We start from the raw sequence: 20,485 nt of genomic DNA, 5'->3' as shown, positions 1-20,485 counted from the left end.
CAATCACACCATGCACAAGTGCTATAGGGAGTGCAAAACGGGAAATAACCGGTACTGAATATAGTGTTACAGTTCCAGAGAAAGTGCAGCCAGCCACAGTTGTTAAGATTGTTAAGGGCTTGGACGCACTAGAGGCAGGAAACATGTTCCCGATGTTGGGGGAGTCCAAAACCAGGGGCCACAGTTTAAGAATAAGGAGTAAGCCATTTAGAACGGCGACGAGGAAACACTTTTTCTCACAGAGAGTGGTGAGGCTGTGGAATTCTCTGCCTCAGAGGGCAGTGGAGGCTGGTTCTCTGGATGCTTTCAAGAGAGAGCTAGAAAGGGCTCTTAAAGATAGCAGAGTCAGGGGATATGGGGAGAAGGCAGGAACGGGGTACTGATTGTGGATGATCAGCTATGATCACATTGAATGGCGGTGCTGGCTCGAAGGGCCGAATGGCCTACTCCTGCACCTATTGTCTATTGTCCTTCAGCGTGAAGTATAGATGGTGTTAATGGTGAGGGAGGCTGGTCCGGGTGATGCACTGAGCTGCATCCACAACTCGCAGCACTTTTGTTGCGATCAGAAGAGTTGCTAAACCAAGGTAGACAAAAATGCTGGAGAAACTCAGCAGTTGAGGCAGTATCTATGGGGGAAGGAAATAAGCAACGTTTCGGCCCGAAACGTTGCCTATTTCCTTCGCTCCATAGATGCTGCTGCACCCGCTCAGTTTCTCCAGCTTTTTTGTGTACCTGTGTTTGACAAGACAACGGGTCACCTCAGCAATGATATTACAAGAATAAAATTAAGATAAAAAAAGATACGATAAAAGTGACACAAGAGAGTTGTCGCAGGCACCAGGCGCACAGATAGTGGCGGAGAAGAGTTTAAAATGAACTTCACTCAGAGTATAGACACAAAACGCTGGAGTAACTCAGCGGGCCAGGCAGCATCACTAGAGAAGCAATGGGTGACAATTCCTCCTCTCCACAGATGCTGCCTGTCCCACTGAGTTACCCCAGCATTTTGTGTCTGTCTATCTTCGATTTAAACCAGCACCTGCATTTCTTGCACTCTCAGAGTGTGTTCATTTTGGTTCCCTCAACTAATCTGGGTGACTCTTTATTCCTGTAGAAACTTTCTTGTTAGTCAGACCTGATGAATGGTTTTAGTTTGCACATATACTCCTGCCTCGCCACAGACAAGGTTTCGAAGCAGTGCAGTTCCTGCATATTGTATCGATTTGAAATATTGTCTTCCCCAGTAAAGAAGAAAAATGGGTTACCAGCACGTTCCCCAGCTGTTGTCAGCGTGATCAATCATTTATAAATACCACTGGACTGATGCACAGAACCCATCTCCTAGTAGCAGGCTATACATAATAGCATAATATATGATGCCTGCAACACAATAACCTCAAACAGAGTTAGCTTCATGATTTACTGCAGGGAGCCATTATCTCAAAAACCTACTTTATGTTCCACTAACTTTGTTGCAATGTTTGATAGATTGCAAGGCTGGCCCATGTAAAACCTCTCACCTTGGAATGTCCCATTAACATCCCCGTTCACAAGTGGCAGTGATCACACTCAGCAGAGAATGAATCTGCTGCTGCTGCCTCACGTGAAACATGAAGGTGATTTTTGTTGAGGTAAACCAGCAAATGCTGGACACCCTGGGTCGTGGAGTCACAGAGTGATACAGTGTGGAAACAGGCCCTTCAGCCCAACTTGCCCACACCGGCCAACATGACCCAGCCACACTGGTCATAGAGTGATACAGTGTGGAAACAGGCCCTTCAGCCCAACTTGCCTACACCGGCCAACATGACCCAGCTACACTGGTCATAGAGTGATACAGTGTGGAAACAGGCCCTTCAGCCCAACTTGCCCACACCGGCCAACATGTCCCAGCTACACTGGTCCCACCTGCCTGCGTTTGGTCCATATCCCTCCAAACCTGTCCTATCCATGTACCTGCCTAACTGTTTCTTAAACGCTGGGATTGTCCCTGCCCCAACTACGTCCTCTGGCAGCTTGCCTCCTCTGGCACCCACCACCCTTTGTATGAAAAAGTTACCGCTGAGGTTCCTATTAAATTGTTTCCCCTTCACCATGAACCTATGTCTCCTGGTCCTCGACTCCCCTACTCTAGGCAAAAGACTCAATGTCTACGAAGGGGCTGGGAATTCAGTGGATCAATGATTCTTTATTGTCAAGTATGCACTTTAGTTTAGTTTAGTTTAGAGATACAGGGTGGAAACAGGCCCTTCGGCCCATCGAGTCCACGCCGACCAGCGATCCCTGCACACTAACACTATCCTACACACACTGGGGCCAATTTTACATTTACCAAGCCAACTAACCTACAAACTTATACGTCTTTGGAGTGTGTGAGGAAACCGAAGATCTCAGAGAAAAACCACGCGGTCACTGGGAGAATGTACAAACTCCATACAGACAGCACCCGTAGTCGGGATCGAACCCGGGTCTCTGGCGCTGTAAGGTAGCAACTCTACCGCTGCTGATGTCCTTGTGAAAGATGCTATAAAAATGCATCTTGTTATTGAATTTCCCTTCCTTCTACAAGTCCAGCAATTTGCTGAAGCTGCATAACCAATGAATCAGATAGAATCATTCAGCATGGCAACAGGCCCTTCGACCCAACTAGCCCATGCCAACCAAGATTCTTCATCGACATTAGTCACACCTGCCAAGATTTGGCCCATATCCCTCTAAATCAGCCTTGATCAGCCATGAGTTTGTACGTTCTCCCTGTGACCACATGTGTTTCTGCAGGTCCTCTGGTTTCCTCCCACACTCCAAAGACAGCAGGTTTGAAGGTTAATTGGCTTTGGTAAAAATTGTAAATTGTCCCTAGTGTGTAGGATAGCACTAGTGTACAGTGTGATCGTTGGTCGGTGCGGACTCGGTAGGCCAAAGGGCTTGTTTCCATCCTGTATCTCTAAAGTCTAAAGTAATTTTAATTGATGTTATATAGTACCTGCCTCAACTACCTCCTCTGGCAGTTTGTTCCATGTACCCACCACAGAACAATGCACAGAAATAACATTTATTGCAACTTATGCCCCTGTCCCACTTAGGAAACCTGAACGGAAACCTCTGGAGACTTTGCACGCCACCCAAGGATTCCGTGCGGTTCCCAGAGGTTGCAGGTGGTTGCCGGAGGTTGCAGGTAGTGGAAGCAGGTAGGGAGACTGACAAAAACCTCCGGGAACCGCAGGGAAACCTTGGGTGGGGCACAAAGTCTCCAGAGGTTTACGCTCAGGTTTCCTATGTGGGACAGGGGCATTATCTGAATTGGCTTTAAACTTGGAAGCTGTCTTTGACCACTAAACTGGCCTGAACCCACAAGAGACACAAAGTTCTGGATTAACTCAGCGGGTTAGGCAGCATCTCTGGAGATAAAGGATGGGTGACGTTTCAGTCTGGGACCTTGTTCAAGCTAAGCCCAGATGCAATTCAACACCATATCTGCTAAGGTACACAAATATGCTGGAGAAACTCAGCGGGTGCGTTTCTCCAGCATTTTTGTGTACCTTCGATTTTCCAGCATCTGCAGTTCCTTCTTAAACACCATATCTGCTAACTCTGTTTGCAGAAAGTGCACCTGGCTCTTCTCAATGTGAAGGCATGAATTATGGTTGTTTTAAGGTTTATGATCAAATGTTTTTAAAATCTTTTTAAGTGACTGTGCATCAATAAAACTAACAAATAGTTCACAGTTCTGCAGCTTACAATCATTTTTAGTAAGTTGAAGCTCAGGTTATCCACAGGTGGTGAATTGCCACTGCCACGATCAGTTGCACACATTTTAAACAGTTTTAATCAGACTATATTACATCACCACTATAGTTTAGTTTAGTTTGGAGAGATACAGCATGGAAACAGGCCCTTCGGCCCACTGAGTCAGTGCCGACCAGCAATTCCCACACACACACTGGGGACAATTTTACATTGATACCGAGCCAATTAGCCTACAAACAAAATGTACGTCTTTGGATTATGGGAGGAGACCGAGGATTTCGGAGAAAACCCACGCAGGTCACAGGGGGAACGTACTAGCTCTGTACAGACAGCACCCGTAGTCAAGATGGAACCCGGGTCTCTGGCGCTGTAAGGCAACAACTCTACCGCTGCCACACTATAGATCAATAATATTGTCCAAGGTCTGAAACAGTCATCACCTGGTTTGAGAGATGTATTTTATTTGGCAAGGTCAAATGTAAATGAGAGTCTAAAACACCTTCGTATATCTGGTACAGCTAATGAACAAATTCCGCATCTAGATCCCAAAAGAGAAACTATACCCCAAAATGACCTTCCGAAAACTACTGTCCTGGGTCACTGAAGAGGTCAAAGGTGAATGAAAGTTTATATAACTCGCTCACCTTTGACCCCGTCAGTGACCCAGTCATATAGCATGGGAACAGGCCCTACGGCCCTATGGGTCTTGACCCGAAACGTCACTTTTTCCCTTCGCTCCATAGATGCTGCCTCACCCACTGAGTTTCCCAGCATTTTTGTTTACTCTCTATCCACGCTAGTTTGTCCCATATCCCTCTCAACTTTTCCTATCCATGTATATTCCAAATGTGATTGTAATGTTGTTATTGTACATTATTGCCTCCATTCATTCATCTGGCTGCTAGTCTCGTACATCCATTACCCTCAGTGATAAAAGTTGTCTCTCAGGTTCCCATTGAATGTCCCCCCTCTACGACCTTGGCAGGCCCGGCTCACCTGCTGCGGTCCCTGGCACAACCAGGAACCTGCCTGTAGGCTCGTGGCTGGCGTAACCGGGAGGGAACTGGAGAAGTTGGACATAGAAACATAGAAAATCGGTACAGGAGGAGGCCATTCGGCCCTTCGAGCCAGCACCGCCATTCATTGTGATCATGGCTGATCGGCTCCAATCAATAACCTGTGCCCGCTTTCTCCCCATATCCCTTGACTCCACTAGCCCCTAGAGCTCTATCCAACTCGCCCTTAAATCCATCCAGTGATTTGGCCTCCACTGCCCTCTGCGGCAGGGAATTCCACAAATTCACAACTCTCTGGGTGAAAAAGTTTTTTCTCACCTCAGTCTTAAATGGCCTCCCCTTTATTCGAAGACTGTGGCCCCTGGTTCTGGACTCGCCCAACATTGGAAACATTTTTCCTGCATCTAGCTTGTCCAGTTCTTTTATAATTTTATATGTTTCTGTAAGATCACCCCTCATCCCTCTAAACTCCAGTGAATACAAGCCGAGTCTTTTCAATCTTTCCTCATATGACAGTCCCGCCATCCCCAGGACATGAGGTGCAAGGGCGGGTCGGAGGGTGAACCGGGGTAATGCCTCCAACATCTTCAAGGTCGGCTACAGGAGGCACCTCCGGAACACAAGGATGGGCGGGCAAGGAGAGGAGGAGGACGATAGTACATCATGCCCGCGGGCCGACCGGACTTTGGTTTTTGAATAATGGCACCAATAACGGTGTCACAGCATGTGTAATATAAGCAAAAATAATTTCACCGTGCAGTCACATACACCACAACAAAAACTCCATTGAGCATTGACCATTGACTAAATCTTTGCACTCTAGTTCTTGACTCCCCGACCCTGGGCAGAAGCCTCAGTACATTCACCCTCCCCGTAGTTTTATAGATCTCTATAAAATCATCCCTCACCCACCTGCGCTACAAAGAATACCCCTAGTGCGCCCAAACTCTCCCTGTAGCTCAGCCCTTCGAGTGGGGTGGGAGATTGCAACCTTCACGTGGTCCACCCTGTTTCGACACATGCATTCAACCCAGCGTGCAAAATCAAATGAGATCAAATAGATCAAGTTGTCTGACAACTTTAGGCTGTGCACACCTTACGCAAGAAGAAGAAGAAGCCCCTCGAGTCCCTGGCAACATCCTCGTAAATTTTCTCTGCTCTCTTTCCAGATTAATGGCATATTTCCTTTAGCAAGGTGAGAAAAACTACCCCACGACAGAAGGGGGAGGAGTTGTACACTTTGATAGCCCCAGGGAAGAGTGATCTCCTGTGGCGTTCTGTGCTGTATCTCGATGGAACCAGTCTGTTGCTGACAATGTGTCAATGTGTAAAGTGAAAAGTGACTTGAATTTGGGAGAGTGAGGGCTGGAGTGAAAGTGCGACAAGGTTGGTCCAGGAACTTGCAATTACGTGGAGGAAGTTGAAGGTGTTGTCAGATAGCGTTAAGCCTGCATGAGTCTGTTTTCATTATTGTTACCAATCCCGATTCAGCTGGACTTCACGGAGACTGAAAGTTGACGCCTCTCCTTTGGGAAGTATTCACTTTAAGAAATCTAATTTTGTCAAACATGAATAAAGAATTATTGCCCGCCCAGAACTGAAACAGAAATGTAGAACAAGAGACTGAAGGCCAAATGTGAAACCCAGAATAGGCACAAAGCCCTCACCAAAATACACCATTGCCCCCATTGTGTAGGGAAGTGAAAGAGCCACAGCCATCAGGCTATTAAACTCGGCTCGGACAAAACTCTGAATATTAATAGCCCATTATCTGTTAATTGCACTTTATCAGTTTATTTATTTATTCATGTGTGTATATATTTATATAATGGTATATGGACATATATATACTGATCTGTTTTGTAGTCAATGCCTACTATGTTCTGTTGTGCTGAAGCAAAGCAAGAATCACCTATTGTCCTATCAGGGACACATGACAATAAACTCACTTGAATCTTGAATCTAGAGTGATCTAACATAGAACCAGCATGAATTCAGCGTGCACTCCATGTGCCAAAATGCATGTTCCATCTCCAACCAAACCAAACCAAATTAAATCGAAACCTCAGCAAGGCCAGCAACATAATCAAGAACGAGTTGAACCCTGGTCACTCCCTCTTCTCCCCTCCCCCATCGGGCAAAGGGTATAGAAGTGTGAAAACACAAACCTCTAGATTCAGGGATAGTTTCTTCCCAGCCGTTATCAGGCAACTGAATCATCCCACCACAACCAGAGAGCAGAGCTGAACTACTATCTACCTCATTGGAGACTGTTGAACCATCAGTCTTTGCTGGCTTTACCTTGCACTAAACGCTATTCCCTATATCCTGTATCTGTACACTGTAAATGGCTCGATTGTAATCATGTATTGTCATTCTGTTGACTGGTTAGCCGCAACAAAAGCTTTTCACTTTACCTCAGTACATTGTGACAATAAACTAAACTAAACTAAACTAAACAAATCAAAACCAAAAATACCCCACTAAATATGCTGGAAATACAGCAGGCCAGGCTTTCTCCCCATGACCCCTGACACCCGCACTAATCAAGAAGCTATCTATCTCTGCCTTAAAAATACCCATTGACTTGGCCTCTACAACCTTCAGTGGCAATGAATTCCACAGATTCACCACCCTCTGACTAATGAAATTCCTCCTCGTCTCCTTCCTAAAGGAACGTTCTTTAATTCTGAGGCTATGACCTCTAGTCCTAGACTCCCCCACTAGTGGAAACATCCTCTCCACATCCACTCTATCCAAGCACTTCCACTATTCGGTACGTTTCAATGAGGTCTCCCCTCATTCTTTTAAACTCCAGCCCAGTGCCGCCAAACACTCATCATATGTTAACCCACTTGTAAAGTAGATCTTGTACAAGATCGTTCTTGTAAATCTCTTCTGCATCCTCTCCAGAGCCAGCACGTCCTTCCTCAGATATGGTGCCCAAAATGGCACACGATATTCCAAATGCGACCTGACCAGCACCTTATAGAGCCTCAACATTACATCCCTGCTTTTGTATTCTAGGCCATTTGAAATAAATAATGAGTTCAAGAACCTTGTGGCTGTGGCGAAGAAGCTGTTCCTGAGCCTGGACGTTAGTTTTCAGGCTCCTGTACCTTCTTCTGTACGATGGCAGGGGTGAAATGAGAGCATGGCCAGGATGGTGTGGGTCGCTGATGATGCCGGCTGCCTTTTGGAGCAGCAACTATTGTAGATCCCTTCGATGTTGGGGTGGTCAGTCCCGTGATGGACTAGGCAGTGTTTTTGCAATCTCCTTCAGTTCTGGGCGTTTGAGTTGCCCCAACCAGTCCGTTATACGGTGGGATCTGGAGTTAATTGCTTTGGAGGTTGGTGAAGTGATCTACAGTGCCTTTGAGAAAGGGAGATATTTTCAGATCTTCACAGGCAAAGGAGGCGGATGGGATTGCTTTTCTGGGAGCTAGCCTGGACGCAATGGTTTGAATGGCCTCCTGGGCTGCTATAATTTATGATTCAATGCTTTTAAGTAACATAGACACTTAGAAAGTAGGCCATTTGGCCCTTTGAGCTAGCACTGTCATTAAATATGATCATGGCTGATCATTCAAAATCCCGTTCCTGCTTTCTTCGCATATCCCTTGATGCCGTTAGCCCTACCTAGAGCTAGATCTAACTCTCTCTTGAACACTTTGTAGCTCACACCAAGCTTTTACCGCTAGCTCCAAGAGTTTTATATCTTCATGCTTCATGGAACAGGGTTAAAGAATGCTTGATTGTGCTTCATTAGATCTGCCCTGTCCTTCACCATTCTGTGTACCTCTATGTGAAGCTGCAGTTTAGTTTAGTTTAGAGATACAGCGCGGAAACAGGCCATTCAGCCCATTGAGTCTGCACCAACCAGCGATCCCTGCACATTAACATTATCCTACACACGCTAGGGACAATTTAGACATACACCGCTGTAGGCCGCGTCCGGTCCACGTGCTCGGCCTCGGAGCAGCGCCCGGTCCAGCCCAGTCCCAGGCTGCTGCAGGGCCTCCAGCGGCCACTCCCCCATCTAGACCGTGCACTCCCTCCCATGCTGCTGGGATCGCAGCTATTTACAATATACATCAATGATTTGGATGAAGGGATTCAAAGTAACATTAGCAAATTTGCAGATGACACAAAGCTAGACGGCAGTGTGAACTGTGAGGAGGATGCTATGAGAATGCAGGGTGACTTGGACAGGTTGGCGGAGTGGGCAGATGCATGGCAGATGAGGTTTAATGCGGATAAATGTGATGTTACCACTTTGGTAGCAAAAACAGGAAGGCAGATTACTATCTAAATGGCGTCAAGTTGGGAAAAGGGGAAGTACAATGGGATCTGGGAGTCTTTGTACATCAGTCTATGAAAGTAAGCATGCAGGTACAGCAGGCAGTGAAGAAAGCGAATGGCATGTTGGCCTTTATAACAAGAGGAATCGAATATAGGAGCAAAGAGGTCCTTCTGCAGTTGTACAGAGCCCTAGTGAGACCACACCTGGAGTATTGTGTGCAGTTTTGGTCCCCTAATTTGAGGAAGGACATTTTTGCTATTGAGGGAGTGCAGCGTAGGTTTACAAGGTTAATTCCCCGGATGGCGGGACTGTCATATGCTGAGAGAATGGAGCGGCTGGGCTTGTACACTCTGGAGTTTAGAAGGATGAGAGGATATCTCATTGAAACAAATGAGATTGTTAAGGGCTTGGACACGCTAGAGGCAGGAAACATGTTCCCGATGTTGGGGGAGACCAGAACCAGGGGTCACAGGTTAAGAATAAGGAGTAAACCATTTAGAACGGAGACGAGGAAACACTTTTTCTCACAGAGAGTTTTGAGTGCGTTGAATTCTCTGCCTCAGAGGGCGGTGGAGGAAGGTTCTCTGGATGCTTTCAAGAGAGAGCTAGATTGGGCTCTTAAAAATAGCGGAGTCAGGGATATGGGGAGAAGGCAGGAACGGGGTACTAATTGGGGATGATCAGCCATGATCACATTGAATGGCAGTGCTGGCTCGAAGGTCCGAATGGCCTACTCCTGCACCTATTGTCTATTGTCGTTGGAGTGTGGGAGGAAACCGGAGCACACGGATAAATACAAACTCCATACAGACAGCAGCAGTAGTCGGGATCGAACCCGGGTCGACTGCAAGTGCTGTAAGGCAGCAACTCTACCGCTGTGCCACCGTGGCTGCTCCATGTAGGTGTGTTACAAAACCTACCTGAAACGTGGCTGAGCATCTGCCATAAATATTTTTGGCGCTGTTTAGAGGGGGCGGGTTTTTTAAAACGCGATTTTACTAGGCTGTTGCAATCGAAAATGTTCAGCCTAGTAAATCATTAACGGAAAATCGCTGAAACACCCCGTCACAAAAGGTATTATTAGTTTTTATGGCCTTGTAAAATAGTTAGAGTAGTTTAAAAAGCACTCTCTAAACTCGCAACCTCTCGCAGCCCCAGGGTTTTATAAAGAAAACAATTAAAGGTATGTACCTTATTTTTACATTAAATGGGGCTTGTTTATAACCCTGTGTATAAAGTTTTCTATAGCGAGTAGTTCATTTTGGGCTCTTTATATCCGGTGGCTGGGCACTTGAGGGCACAAATCCAGGCAATAATCTAAACCAGCAGCGTTCACACAGCCACTGAAAGCGATTTAAATTCTTTAATTTACAGCAAATGCCTAAATTCCTTCCATTTGGCCAGAAAATGATGTAACCGGTGAATATTATTTGGACACTGGGCTATTTACCCAGATGTTTAGATCTAGTGTAACAGAAGTTTGAAATTAGCTACAATGGGTAACTAACTAATTATATGCTTTAATTTTTAATTTCAGGTCATCCAAGTAAGATTATTTATATTTGTTTCAGAATCCTTCAATCTATGATAACTGAAAATTTCATTCAGTTCTCTTAAGTTTTAAGAAGGGATGGGGACGGTCCAGGGCACAGCTTTTTTGTTATGTCCATAGCGGGAACAAGAGCTAATTTCCGGTAGAGCAAATGGCCCTCTTGAGATATGGGGCAGAATAGGTCAAAACAAGTTTTTAAATCTCAAAAAAATGCTTTGTAGGCCCCATGCAGCAAGAGGAGCCCCGGTGACTGCAGTTGTCGGTAATCTTTGCCAATGCACGAGTATTCCAGCAAGTCATGGCCAGAACCACCGGTTACGCCTGGCTTACCCACCGTGTACCGGGGACCCACCTGGAGCCCCGTCCCGCCCGCCCAGAGTGGAGGGAGAGGGATGGAGGGCCAGTGAGCAGAGCGGCAGGAGAGGGAGAGCACGGCCTCGATGGGGGAGTGGCTGCTGGAGGCCCTGCAGCAAGAGGCCGAGCACGTGGACCATACGCGGCCTACAGCGGTGGAGCAGCGGCGGAGGTCACCATGGCAGCGCTTGGCCAGGCCCACCCTGCACCGTCGCCATGACAACGGGCCTTCATGGTCAGGTCAAGATTCCTCCACTTGCAACAACTGGGACTTGGAAATGGTGACTGTACACTGTCTCAGTGTCCTACTGCTACACACTGTACTGTATCTGAGATACTTATCCACGATGTATCTTAGTGATTATGTACAGTGATACTTGTACTGAATCATTTTTGGGCTTTTTAGTTTAGTTTATAGAAGCAGCATGGAAACAGGTCCCTTGACCCACCGAGTCTGTGGCGTATGTTATCCCACTTTCTCATCCACTCCATACACACCAGTGGCAATATTACAGAGGCCAATTAACATACATATCTGTACGTCTTTAGGATGTGGGTGGATACCGCTGCGCCACCGTGCTGTACCTCAGTGGGCTGAAGGGCCTGTTTCCATACTGTATCTCTCTGTGACACCAGGAGACAAGATGGTGGACCATCTCCTGGGATCCAGTACCTCAGATGGCACTACTACGGTGGTGTGGGACTGCAGTGGAGAATTGATAGCGTGAGGGTGGCACGCCACTTTCCCTAAGGGATTTTGGGAATGTTGGAGTTTGGGAACAACTTGCCGAATAGCGGAAGACCGGGATAGAGTGGATGTGGAGAGGATGTTTCCTCTAGTGGGAGAGTCTAGGACCAGAGGTCACAGCCTCAGAATAAACAGGCGTACCTTTAGAACAGAGATGAGAAGAAAGTTCTTTAGTCAGAGGGTGGTGAATCTGTTGGTCAATGGATATTCTTATATATTTACAATTTATTTGTTGTCATTTGAACCTCATTTGGTTTCTGCAGTCATACAAACAAGTAGAAGAACCAAGACACAACACATTTTACACAGACATCCATCACAGCAAATCTCCTCCTCACTGTGATGGAAGGCAAAGTCTTATCTCTCCCCATTTCTCCTCCCGATGTCAGAGTCAAAGCCCCCGGCGGGCGATGGTAAGTGTCCCGCGGCCATTAAGGCCGTGCCGGGTGATGCAAGGCCGCGCTCCGGGTCTTGATGTTGGAGCTCCCGGCAGATGCTAGCAAGTCCCGCGGCAACTTGAAGCCGTGCCGGGTGATGTAAGGCCCTGCTCCAGGTTATCCTCAACCCCGCAACTCGGGCGGGAGAAGTCGCCGTTGCGGAAGCCCCGAAAAGCGATCTCCCACCAGGGACCCGGTGTTACCGTCCACCAGACCTGCAGCTGGAGCCTCCGAATCTCCGGGATCGGGCCGCAGCAGCGCGCCACCACAGCTCGTCCCGCTCCGAACTCGGCCAACTCGGGAAGTAAGTCCGCAGGCTCCATGACTGGAGCCCCAGGTCGTTCCGGTTGGAGGCCGCTCCACGGTGCTAGGCCCCAACGACAACGGAGACCCGACTGAGAAAAGGTCGGGTCCTCCGTACAGGGAAAATATTTAAAAGATTCCACCCCCCCCCTCGCTATAAACATAAACTACACTCAAAAGAGACAAAAATTAAAAAAAGACAAACGGACTGCAGAGGCCCCCACCCACATTTAAGGCAGAGATTGACAGATTCATGATTAGTACGGGTGTCAGGGGTTATGGGGAGAAGGCAGGGGTATGGGGTTGAGAGGGAAAGATAGATCAGACATGACTGAATGGCGGAGTAGACTTGATGGGCCGAATGGCCTCATTGCGCTCCCACAACTTATGAACAAGATGGCGTTTGCTTTGTGGTAGAGCTTCTACTTTATTTGAAACTGCAATCACATTGCTGAACGGCTCGGGTGCAATTTGGATGATCAGTTCTGGCCTCTGAATTATACATCAAGTGACATAACTGGCTCAGCATCACACCAGTGTTCAAAGTCAGCAACACACTGTCTGGAACGGTAATGTAGCTGTGTCTGGTCTGTGGGCAGGCACGGAACTGGGATGGGCTGTGTTGGCATGAGACTCCCTTGTGAATCCGGATTTTTGTAGCTCCAGGAAGTCACTTAAAGTGGGTCACATGTAATTAATTGAGACTCGTACCTTTTTGTGGAATCTTTCCACAAGATGGGACCTCACTAGGTAAATAACTCCGCTTCCTTAGTTCCTTCTATCACCGTGACATGACAGAGGTTTGATGCTTGTTCGCTCCAAGAGACTTCTTCATCACACGGTTTTGCAGACCTGATTCATATTTATAAGCTACTGAGACTTTGAGGTAAAGCACAGAAATTCATGGCTACAGAAGTTTAGCGTGTTTAATTATCTGCTAATTCAAAACCTGCTTCTGTGTATTTTACAAGCACTCTCAATTTTTTTTTTTTGGAATGTTTATTTTATTAGCAATTGTACAAGAATAAAGCAATCGGCATAACAATTATACAATTTCCGTACAGCTTCATTTTTAACATTTTATAATTCGATACATGAATCGGGGGGGGGGGTAAAAAGTGAAATGGAAAGAATGACGAAATAGAAGAAAAGAGCCCTGAACTGCCAAAGGAGTGGAAGAAGGAATAAAAAGAGAAAAGAGAAAAAAAGCCCGGAGATATGTCCCACTATCCTTCCCTTCCCCCCCCCCCCCCCCACCTCCACTCCCACCCCCACCCCCACCCGCTCACCCATCCCAAGCATCGGTTTTAAATTTATGTTCAACCATTCTATTGTTGAAGAAATCCAGTGAAAGGAGACCATGTTTTGGAGAATTGGTCTGATTTATCAGCCAAAATAAGCCTTTAACTTTTCTAAATGTCGTGTCTTGGTCATTTCTGTGATCCACATCTTCACTGTGGGGACTGTTATCTTTTTCCAAAAGTTTTTTTTGCATTTATTAAGCCGTAGCCAAGGAAACGTCTTTGGAATGTCGTTAACTTAGAACAGCCCTCTGACATTACTAAAACTATTAGTTTTGCATCTGACTCCAGTTGAATTTTAAATGTTTTAGAGATGATATCGAATATTCCCATCCATAAATTTTGGATTTTTACACAGGATGAAAAGGAATGGGTTAAGGTAGCTTCTTGCAGGTGATATTTATCACAGATAGGGGAGACATTTGGGAAGACCTTATTCAATTGTGTATTTGAATAGTATAACCTATGCAATATTTTGAATTGTATCAGGCAATGCCTGACATTTAAAGAACAGTAATGTATGTATAGTAGGCTTTCCTCCCATATATCTTTTGATATAAACACAACTCATCTTCTCATGCTCGCCTATACGTCTCAGAAGGTGGGGTATCAGCATTTAAGAGAGTGTTATAAATGTAAGATATCCTTACTTGTATTGGCATGTCTATTCAAACAATCGTCTAATATATCTGGACCCATAAAAGGTCAATCTTATGTGTATGTTTTCACATAATCTCAGAATTGAAGATATCAAAAAAGATTGTTTGCTTTCAAATGATATTTCTCCTGGAGTTCTTGAAAAGAAAAGAAAGTCTCAATTTAACGAGAATTTTTAAATGCAAACAGTATCTGCTTCCATCCCATCTTGCTCAGATCCCATCGATAGCTACCAATTGTATTACTTTTGGCGCAGGAAGGAACTGCAGATGCTGGCTTACACCAGCGATAGATACAAAATGCTGGAGTTACTCAGTGGGACAGGCAGCATCTTTGGATGGAAGGAATGGGTGATGTTTCAGGTCAACCCTTCTTCAGACTATTATTTTTGACCTCTACTACAATGAGATGAAGGTTCACCAAGGTTCAAATTTCAAGGCTCATACAATTCTACATAACCAAAAGAATGGCCTCCTAATGCCCTGGGTTCCAATGTTCTTACATTAATGTCCAGTCCAACCAGCCTCTCTGAAAGACGTTGACAAAACCGTGAGCTGAATATCTCACGGCCATCTCTTCTGATTCAGCTGATGTACAAGGGGTGATGTGACAAGGTGCTCCATTGTGGCCCATGGGTCAACATTTTCAGCCTGAGATGAGGGGAAATTCTTCTCCCACGGAGGGGCAGAGTTCTCAGCCGCAGGAAGCAGTTGAAGCCAAGTCATTTAATGTATTCAAGACCGAGTTAGTCATTGTTCTCAGGGTTGCACGGGTTTGGGGGATATAGGGAAAAAACTGGAGCTTGATCAACTGTGATCTGCTTTCTTCCATGAAGCCAAGTTTGACACAAAATGCTGGAGTAACTCAGCGGGTCAGGCAGCATCTGTGGAGAACATGGATAGGTGACATTTCACAGAGTGCTGGAGTAACTCAGCGGGTCAGGCAGCATCTGTGGAGAACATGGATAGGTGACATTTCACAGAGTGCTGGAGTAACTCAGCGGGTCAGGCAGCATCTGTGGAGAACATGGATAGGTGACATTTCACAGAGTGCTGGAGTAACTCAGCGGGTCAGGCAGCATCTGTGGAGAACATGGATAGGTGACATTTCACAGAGTGCTGGAGTAACTCAGCGGGTCAGGCAGCATCTGTGGATCCAATCCTCCAGAGCAGCCAACAATGATGAACTTTATCAAAACCACTGCTGAAGTCATGGTCATAAGACATAGGAGCAGAATTAAGCCATTCGGCCCATCAAGTCTGCTCCACCATTCAATCATGGCTGCTCTATTTTCCCCGCTCAACCCAATTCTCCTTCCTTCTCCTCATAATTGTTGATGCCTTCCTAATCTAGAACCTATCAATCGCTGCTTTAGAAGTACCCACTGACTTTGGCCTCAGTGATAATGGATTCCACAGATTCACCACCTTGTGACTAAATAAATTCCTCCTCATCTCTGTTCTGAAGGTGTGTACTTTTATTCTGTGGCTGTGCCCTCTGGTCCTAGATTCCCCCATTACAGGAAATATCCTCTCCACATCTATCCTACCTCGACCTTTCATCATTCGGTAGGTTTCCATGAAATCTGCCTTCATCCTTTCGACACAAAAGGACACAATGTGCAGGAGTAACTCAGCGGGTCAGACAGCATCTCTGGGAGAAGATGGATAGGTGATATTTCGGGACAAAATTCTTCTTCAGACTCTGGGTCCGGAACTGGGCCTGGAATCCAGGTGAGTTGACCTCAGCCGGGGGGGGGTGGAGAGACCAATATCAGCGGAGTGAATGGTCGCGGCCCGTGGATGGCCGGAGTGTAGGTAAGGGTCACAGTGGCGGCGGCAGCAGCGGCCTGGAAAAGGCAGAGGGTATTGTTCAGTTGGCAGTCCAGGAGATTGATCTACATTTATATGCCCTAGGACATCCAGTACCTCCGTGACATTGATATGAATTGTCCTCAAGACACTTTAATTGTCCAAGTTCCCAGGCTATGTGTTTCTCCACAGTATAAACAGATGAGAAATACTCATTGAGGACCTTGCCAACCTCCTGCATACAAGGCATGGATAGAGTGGATGTGGAGAGTCAAGTGGATGGCCAAGTCAATTGATATTTTCAAGGTGGACATTGACACATTCTTGATTAGTACGCATGTCAGGGGTTATGGTAGAAGGCAGGAGAATGGTGTTGCGAGGAAAAGATAGATAGACCTGATCAGCCATGATTGAATGGCGGAGTAGACTTGATGGGCCTAATTACAATACAATACAATACAATACAATACAATGTATTCGTTGTCATTTGAACCTCATTGAGGTTCAAACGAAATTTGGTTCTGCTCCTAGAACTTATGAACTTAAGAACTCCTGTCCGTCACCTCAATGTAACTCTTGTCCGGGACGTTCGCAGTTTCCCGGATGCTCACAATGCTCCAAATGCGGTCTGACCAGCGCCTAATAAAACCTCAGCATTACATCCCTGTTTTGTATTCTAGTCCACTCGAAATAAATGCGTTTGCCTTCCTTGCTGCCAATTTGACTTGCAAATGATCATATTGGGAATCCTGCACCAGCTCTCCCAAGTCCCTTTGCACTTCCGATTTCTGAATTCTCTCCCCCATTTAGAATATAATCTGAGCCTTTATTCCTACTACATGAGTGCATGACTCCACACTTTGCTAAAGTATATTCCATCTGCCACTTCTCTGCCCATTCTCCCAATGTATCCAAGTTACAGTGAGGGGATGCCCAAGGTGGGGGCAGACATTGATGGAAGACCACCTGTGGGAGGAGGATCCACCTGCAGCTCCTTACCAACAGCGTCAGGGAACAGGGGCAGTAGCTGGTTGACCTCAGGACCTGTGTGGATGGTAAGCGTGAGGCTTTGGCTCGAGAGGCAGAGGGTGATGACAAGATAAGATGCAGTCTGTGTTTGTCCATTTCTCAACGCTCCATGGTGCAGTGCAGTGCAGGTGGGGGTGAGGACAGTGATCTGCTCCTCCTGCAGGATGTGGGAGGGCAGGGAGATGCCCAGTGGCCCCGAGGACCTCACCTGTGGGAGGTGTGAACGTACAAACTCCGCACGGACATCACCTGTAGTCAGGACTGAACCGGGTTCTCTGGCACTGTCAAGGGCCTGTCCCACCAGCATGTGATTGCATGCGTCTAGCGCGACCAAACGTGGTGGCTTGAGGCGTACGGCCTCGCGGGGCCGGTCCCACTTCCAACCGCGGAGCCGTCTGGAGTTGTGCGGAGCTGGTCCCGACATCATACTCACCAATCAGATGGGCAGGAGGCGGGCCGACTGAATTTGGACATCGCACGGCGTCGGGCGGTTACGTTACGCAATGGCACGCCAGGAGGTGACGTCATCGCGCAATACCACACGCTAGGCGTACGCCGTCAAGACGCTGCGTACGGCGTCGACACACTGCGTATGCCTGTCGAGGCGCTGCGTACGACCTCAATGCGCGGAATCTTTGGACAGTGTCAGTTTTTCGGAGCCCCGCGCAATGTCGGGACCAGCTCCGCACAACCACCTAAGGCTCTTGCAATTGAAGTGGGACAGGCCCGGTGAGGCCGTACGGCTCAAGCGACCACGTTAGGTCGCGCTCGCCGCATGCAGTCGCATGCTCGTGGGACAGGCCCTTCAGGGAGTAACTCTATCGCTGCACCACCATGCTGAGCCTTGTAATCTTGTTGTTCAGGATTCTAGTAAAAGCATTTGAGTTTAACCTGCATGTGTGTCTTCTCTGCGCTTGGGACTACACAGCTCTCAATGTCATTACAGATGATCAGCATGGAGTCAGTGGGCCGAAGGGCCTGTTTCCATGCTGTATCTTTCAATCAATCATAAAAATGCAATCCATTTCCATCAATAACATGTCACCAATTCACTCTGTATCTCCAGCAGTTTCTGATTTTAATAACTGAACAGGTACATAAACACCAGGGGATTCAGGTTCATAAATCCTCACTCCAGATTATTTATTAAAGCTGCCACTACATCATCAGTGTCCTTGGCTCGGTAAACACGTTCAGAGTGAAAAGAAATTGGAAGACATGCTGAAATCACTGATATTATGGGTAGAGTCATCAGAACAGATGCAATGGAAAGGGGCAGCATAGTGGTGCAGCAGTAGAGTTGCTGCCTTACAGCTGCCAGAGAACTTGGTTTGATCCCGACTACTGGTGCTGTATATGCAGTGTTTGTACGTGGGTTTGTCCGGGATCTCCAGTATCCTCCCACAAGACGTACAGGTTTGTAGGTTAATTGGCTTGGCATTCTTGCTATTGAGGGAGTGCAGCGTAGGTTTGCAAGGTTAATTCCCGTGATGGCCGGATTGTCATATGCTGAGAGAATGGAGCAGCTGGGCTTGTACACTCTGGAGTTTAGAAAGATGAGAGGTTATCTCATTGAAACATATAAGATTGATAAGGGTTTGGACACGCTCGAGGCAGGAAACATGTTCCTGATGTTGGGGGAGTCCAGAACCAGAACACAGTTTAAGAATAAGGAGTAAGCCATTTAGAACGGAGAGGAGGAAACACTTTTTCTCACAGAGAGTGGTGAGTCTGTGGAAGTCTGTGGAATTCTCTGCCTCAGAGGGCAGTGGAGGTGGGTTCTCTGGATTATTTCAAGAGAGAGCTAGATAGGGCTCTTAAAAATAGCGGAGGCAGGGGATATGGGGAGAAGGCAGGAACGGGGTACTGACTGGGGATTATAGCATTGAATGGCGGTGCTGGCTCGAAGGGCCAAATGGCCTACTCCTGCACCTATTGACTATTGTCATAATTGTAACTTGTTCCTGATGTGTGTGTAGGATAGTGTTAGTGTTCGGTGATCGCTGGTCAGCAAGGATTTGGTTCAGTTTAGTTTCATGTCACGTGTACCGAGGTACAATGAACAGCTTTTGTTGCGTGCTAACCAGTCAGCAGAAAGACAATAAATAATTACAATCGAGCCAGTCACAGTGTATAGATACATAAGGGAATAACGTTTAGTGCAAGGTAAAGCTGATCAAGGATTAACTGAGGGTCACCAATGAGGTAAATATTAGTTAAGGACTGCTCTCTGGTTGTTGTAGGATGATTCAGTTGCCTGATAACAGCTGGGAAGAAACTGTCTCTGAATCTGGAGGTGTGCGTTTTCACACTTCTATACCTTTTGCCCGATGGGAGAGGGGAGAAGAAGGAGTGGCCGGGGTGCGACTCGTCCTTAATTATGCTGCTGGCCTTGCCGAGGCAGCGTGAGGTATAAATGTAGTCAATGGAAGGGAGGTTGGTTTGTGTGATGTTCTGGGCTGCGTCTACAATTCTCTGCAATTTCTCGTGGTCTGGGATGGAATGTTCCCAAACCAATCTGTGATGTATGCTGATAAAATCATTTCTATGATGCATCTGTAGAAGTTGGTGAGAGTTGTAGGGGACATGCCAAACTTCCTAAGCCTAAGGAAGTCGATGTGTTGGTGTGTTTTCTTGGTTGTAGCCTTAATATGGGTGATCCAGGAGAAGATGGTGGTGATATTGACTCTGAGGAACTTGAAGCTTTCATCCATCTCCACTTCAGCGCCGTCAATGCAAACTGGGGTACGAGAACCGGGGTACGAGTCCGGTTGGATCAATAAGTCTGGCCTACTCCTCACCTATTGTCCATAACAAAGGTATTCCTGGGAATCAATGAAGGCAGAATAGTGTACGCAGCAGACCAGGCAACAGATGTGGAGACAGGAAACAGAGTTAACGTTCAGGCTCAAAACACAAAGAGCTGGAGGAACTCAACAGGTCAGACCGCATCAATGGAGGGAATGGACAAACCACCTTCCGGATCAAGACCCTTCTTCTGACTGATTGGAGTAGGGAAGAGAAAGCTGAAAAAGGGACTTGAGGATGGGGGGGGGGCTTACAAAACATAGCAAATGATAGTGGGATACGGGGAGGAGGGGGGTTAACTGACAGATGGATGGAGATAGTAACAAAGACCAGAGGTGAAAATGAGAGCAAAGAGTGTCAGATACTGAGAGAGGTGGAGTGAAATGTAAAGCCAGCGGGAGGGATATGGGTGGAAA

The sequence above is a fragment of the Leucoraja erinacea genome, chromosome 36 (genome assembly GCF_028641065.1).
Source record: "Leucoraja erinacea ecotype New England chromosome 36, Leri_hhj_1, whole genome shotgun sequence".
In the NCBI taxonomy this organism is placed as follows: domain Eukaryota; kingdom Metazoa; phylum Chordata; class Chondrichthyes; order Rajiformes; family Rajidae; genus Leucoraja; species Leucoraja erinaceus.
The sequence above is the reverse complement of the archived record's forward strand: the minus strand, read 5'-3'. Positions refer to the sequence as shown.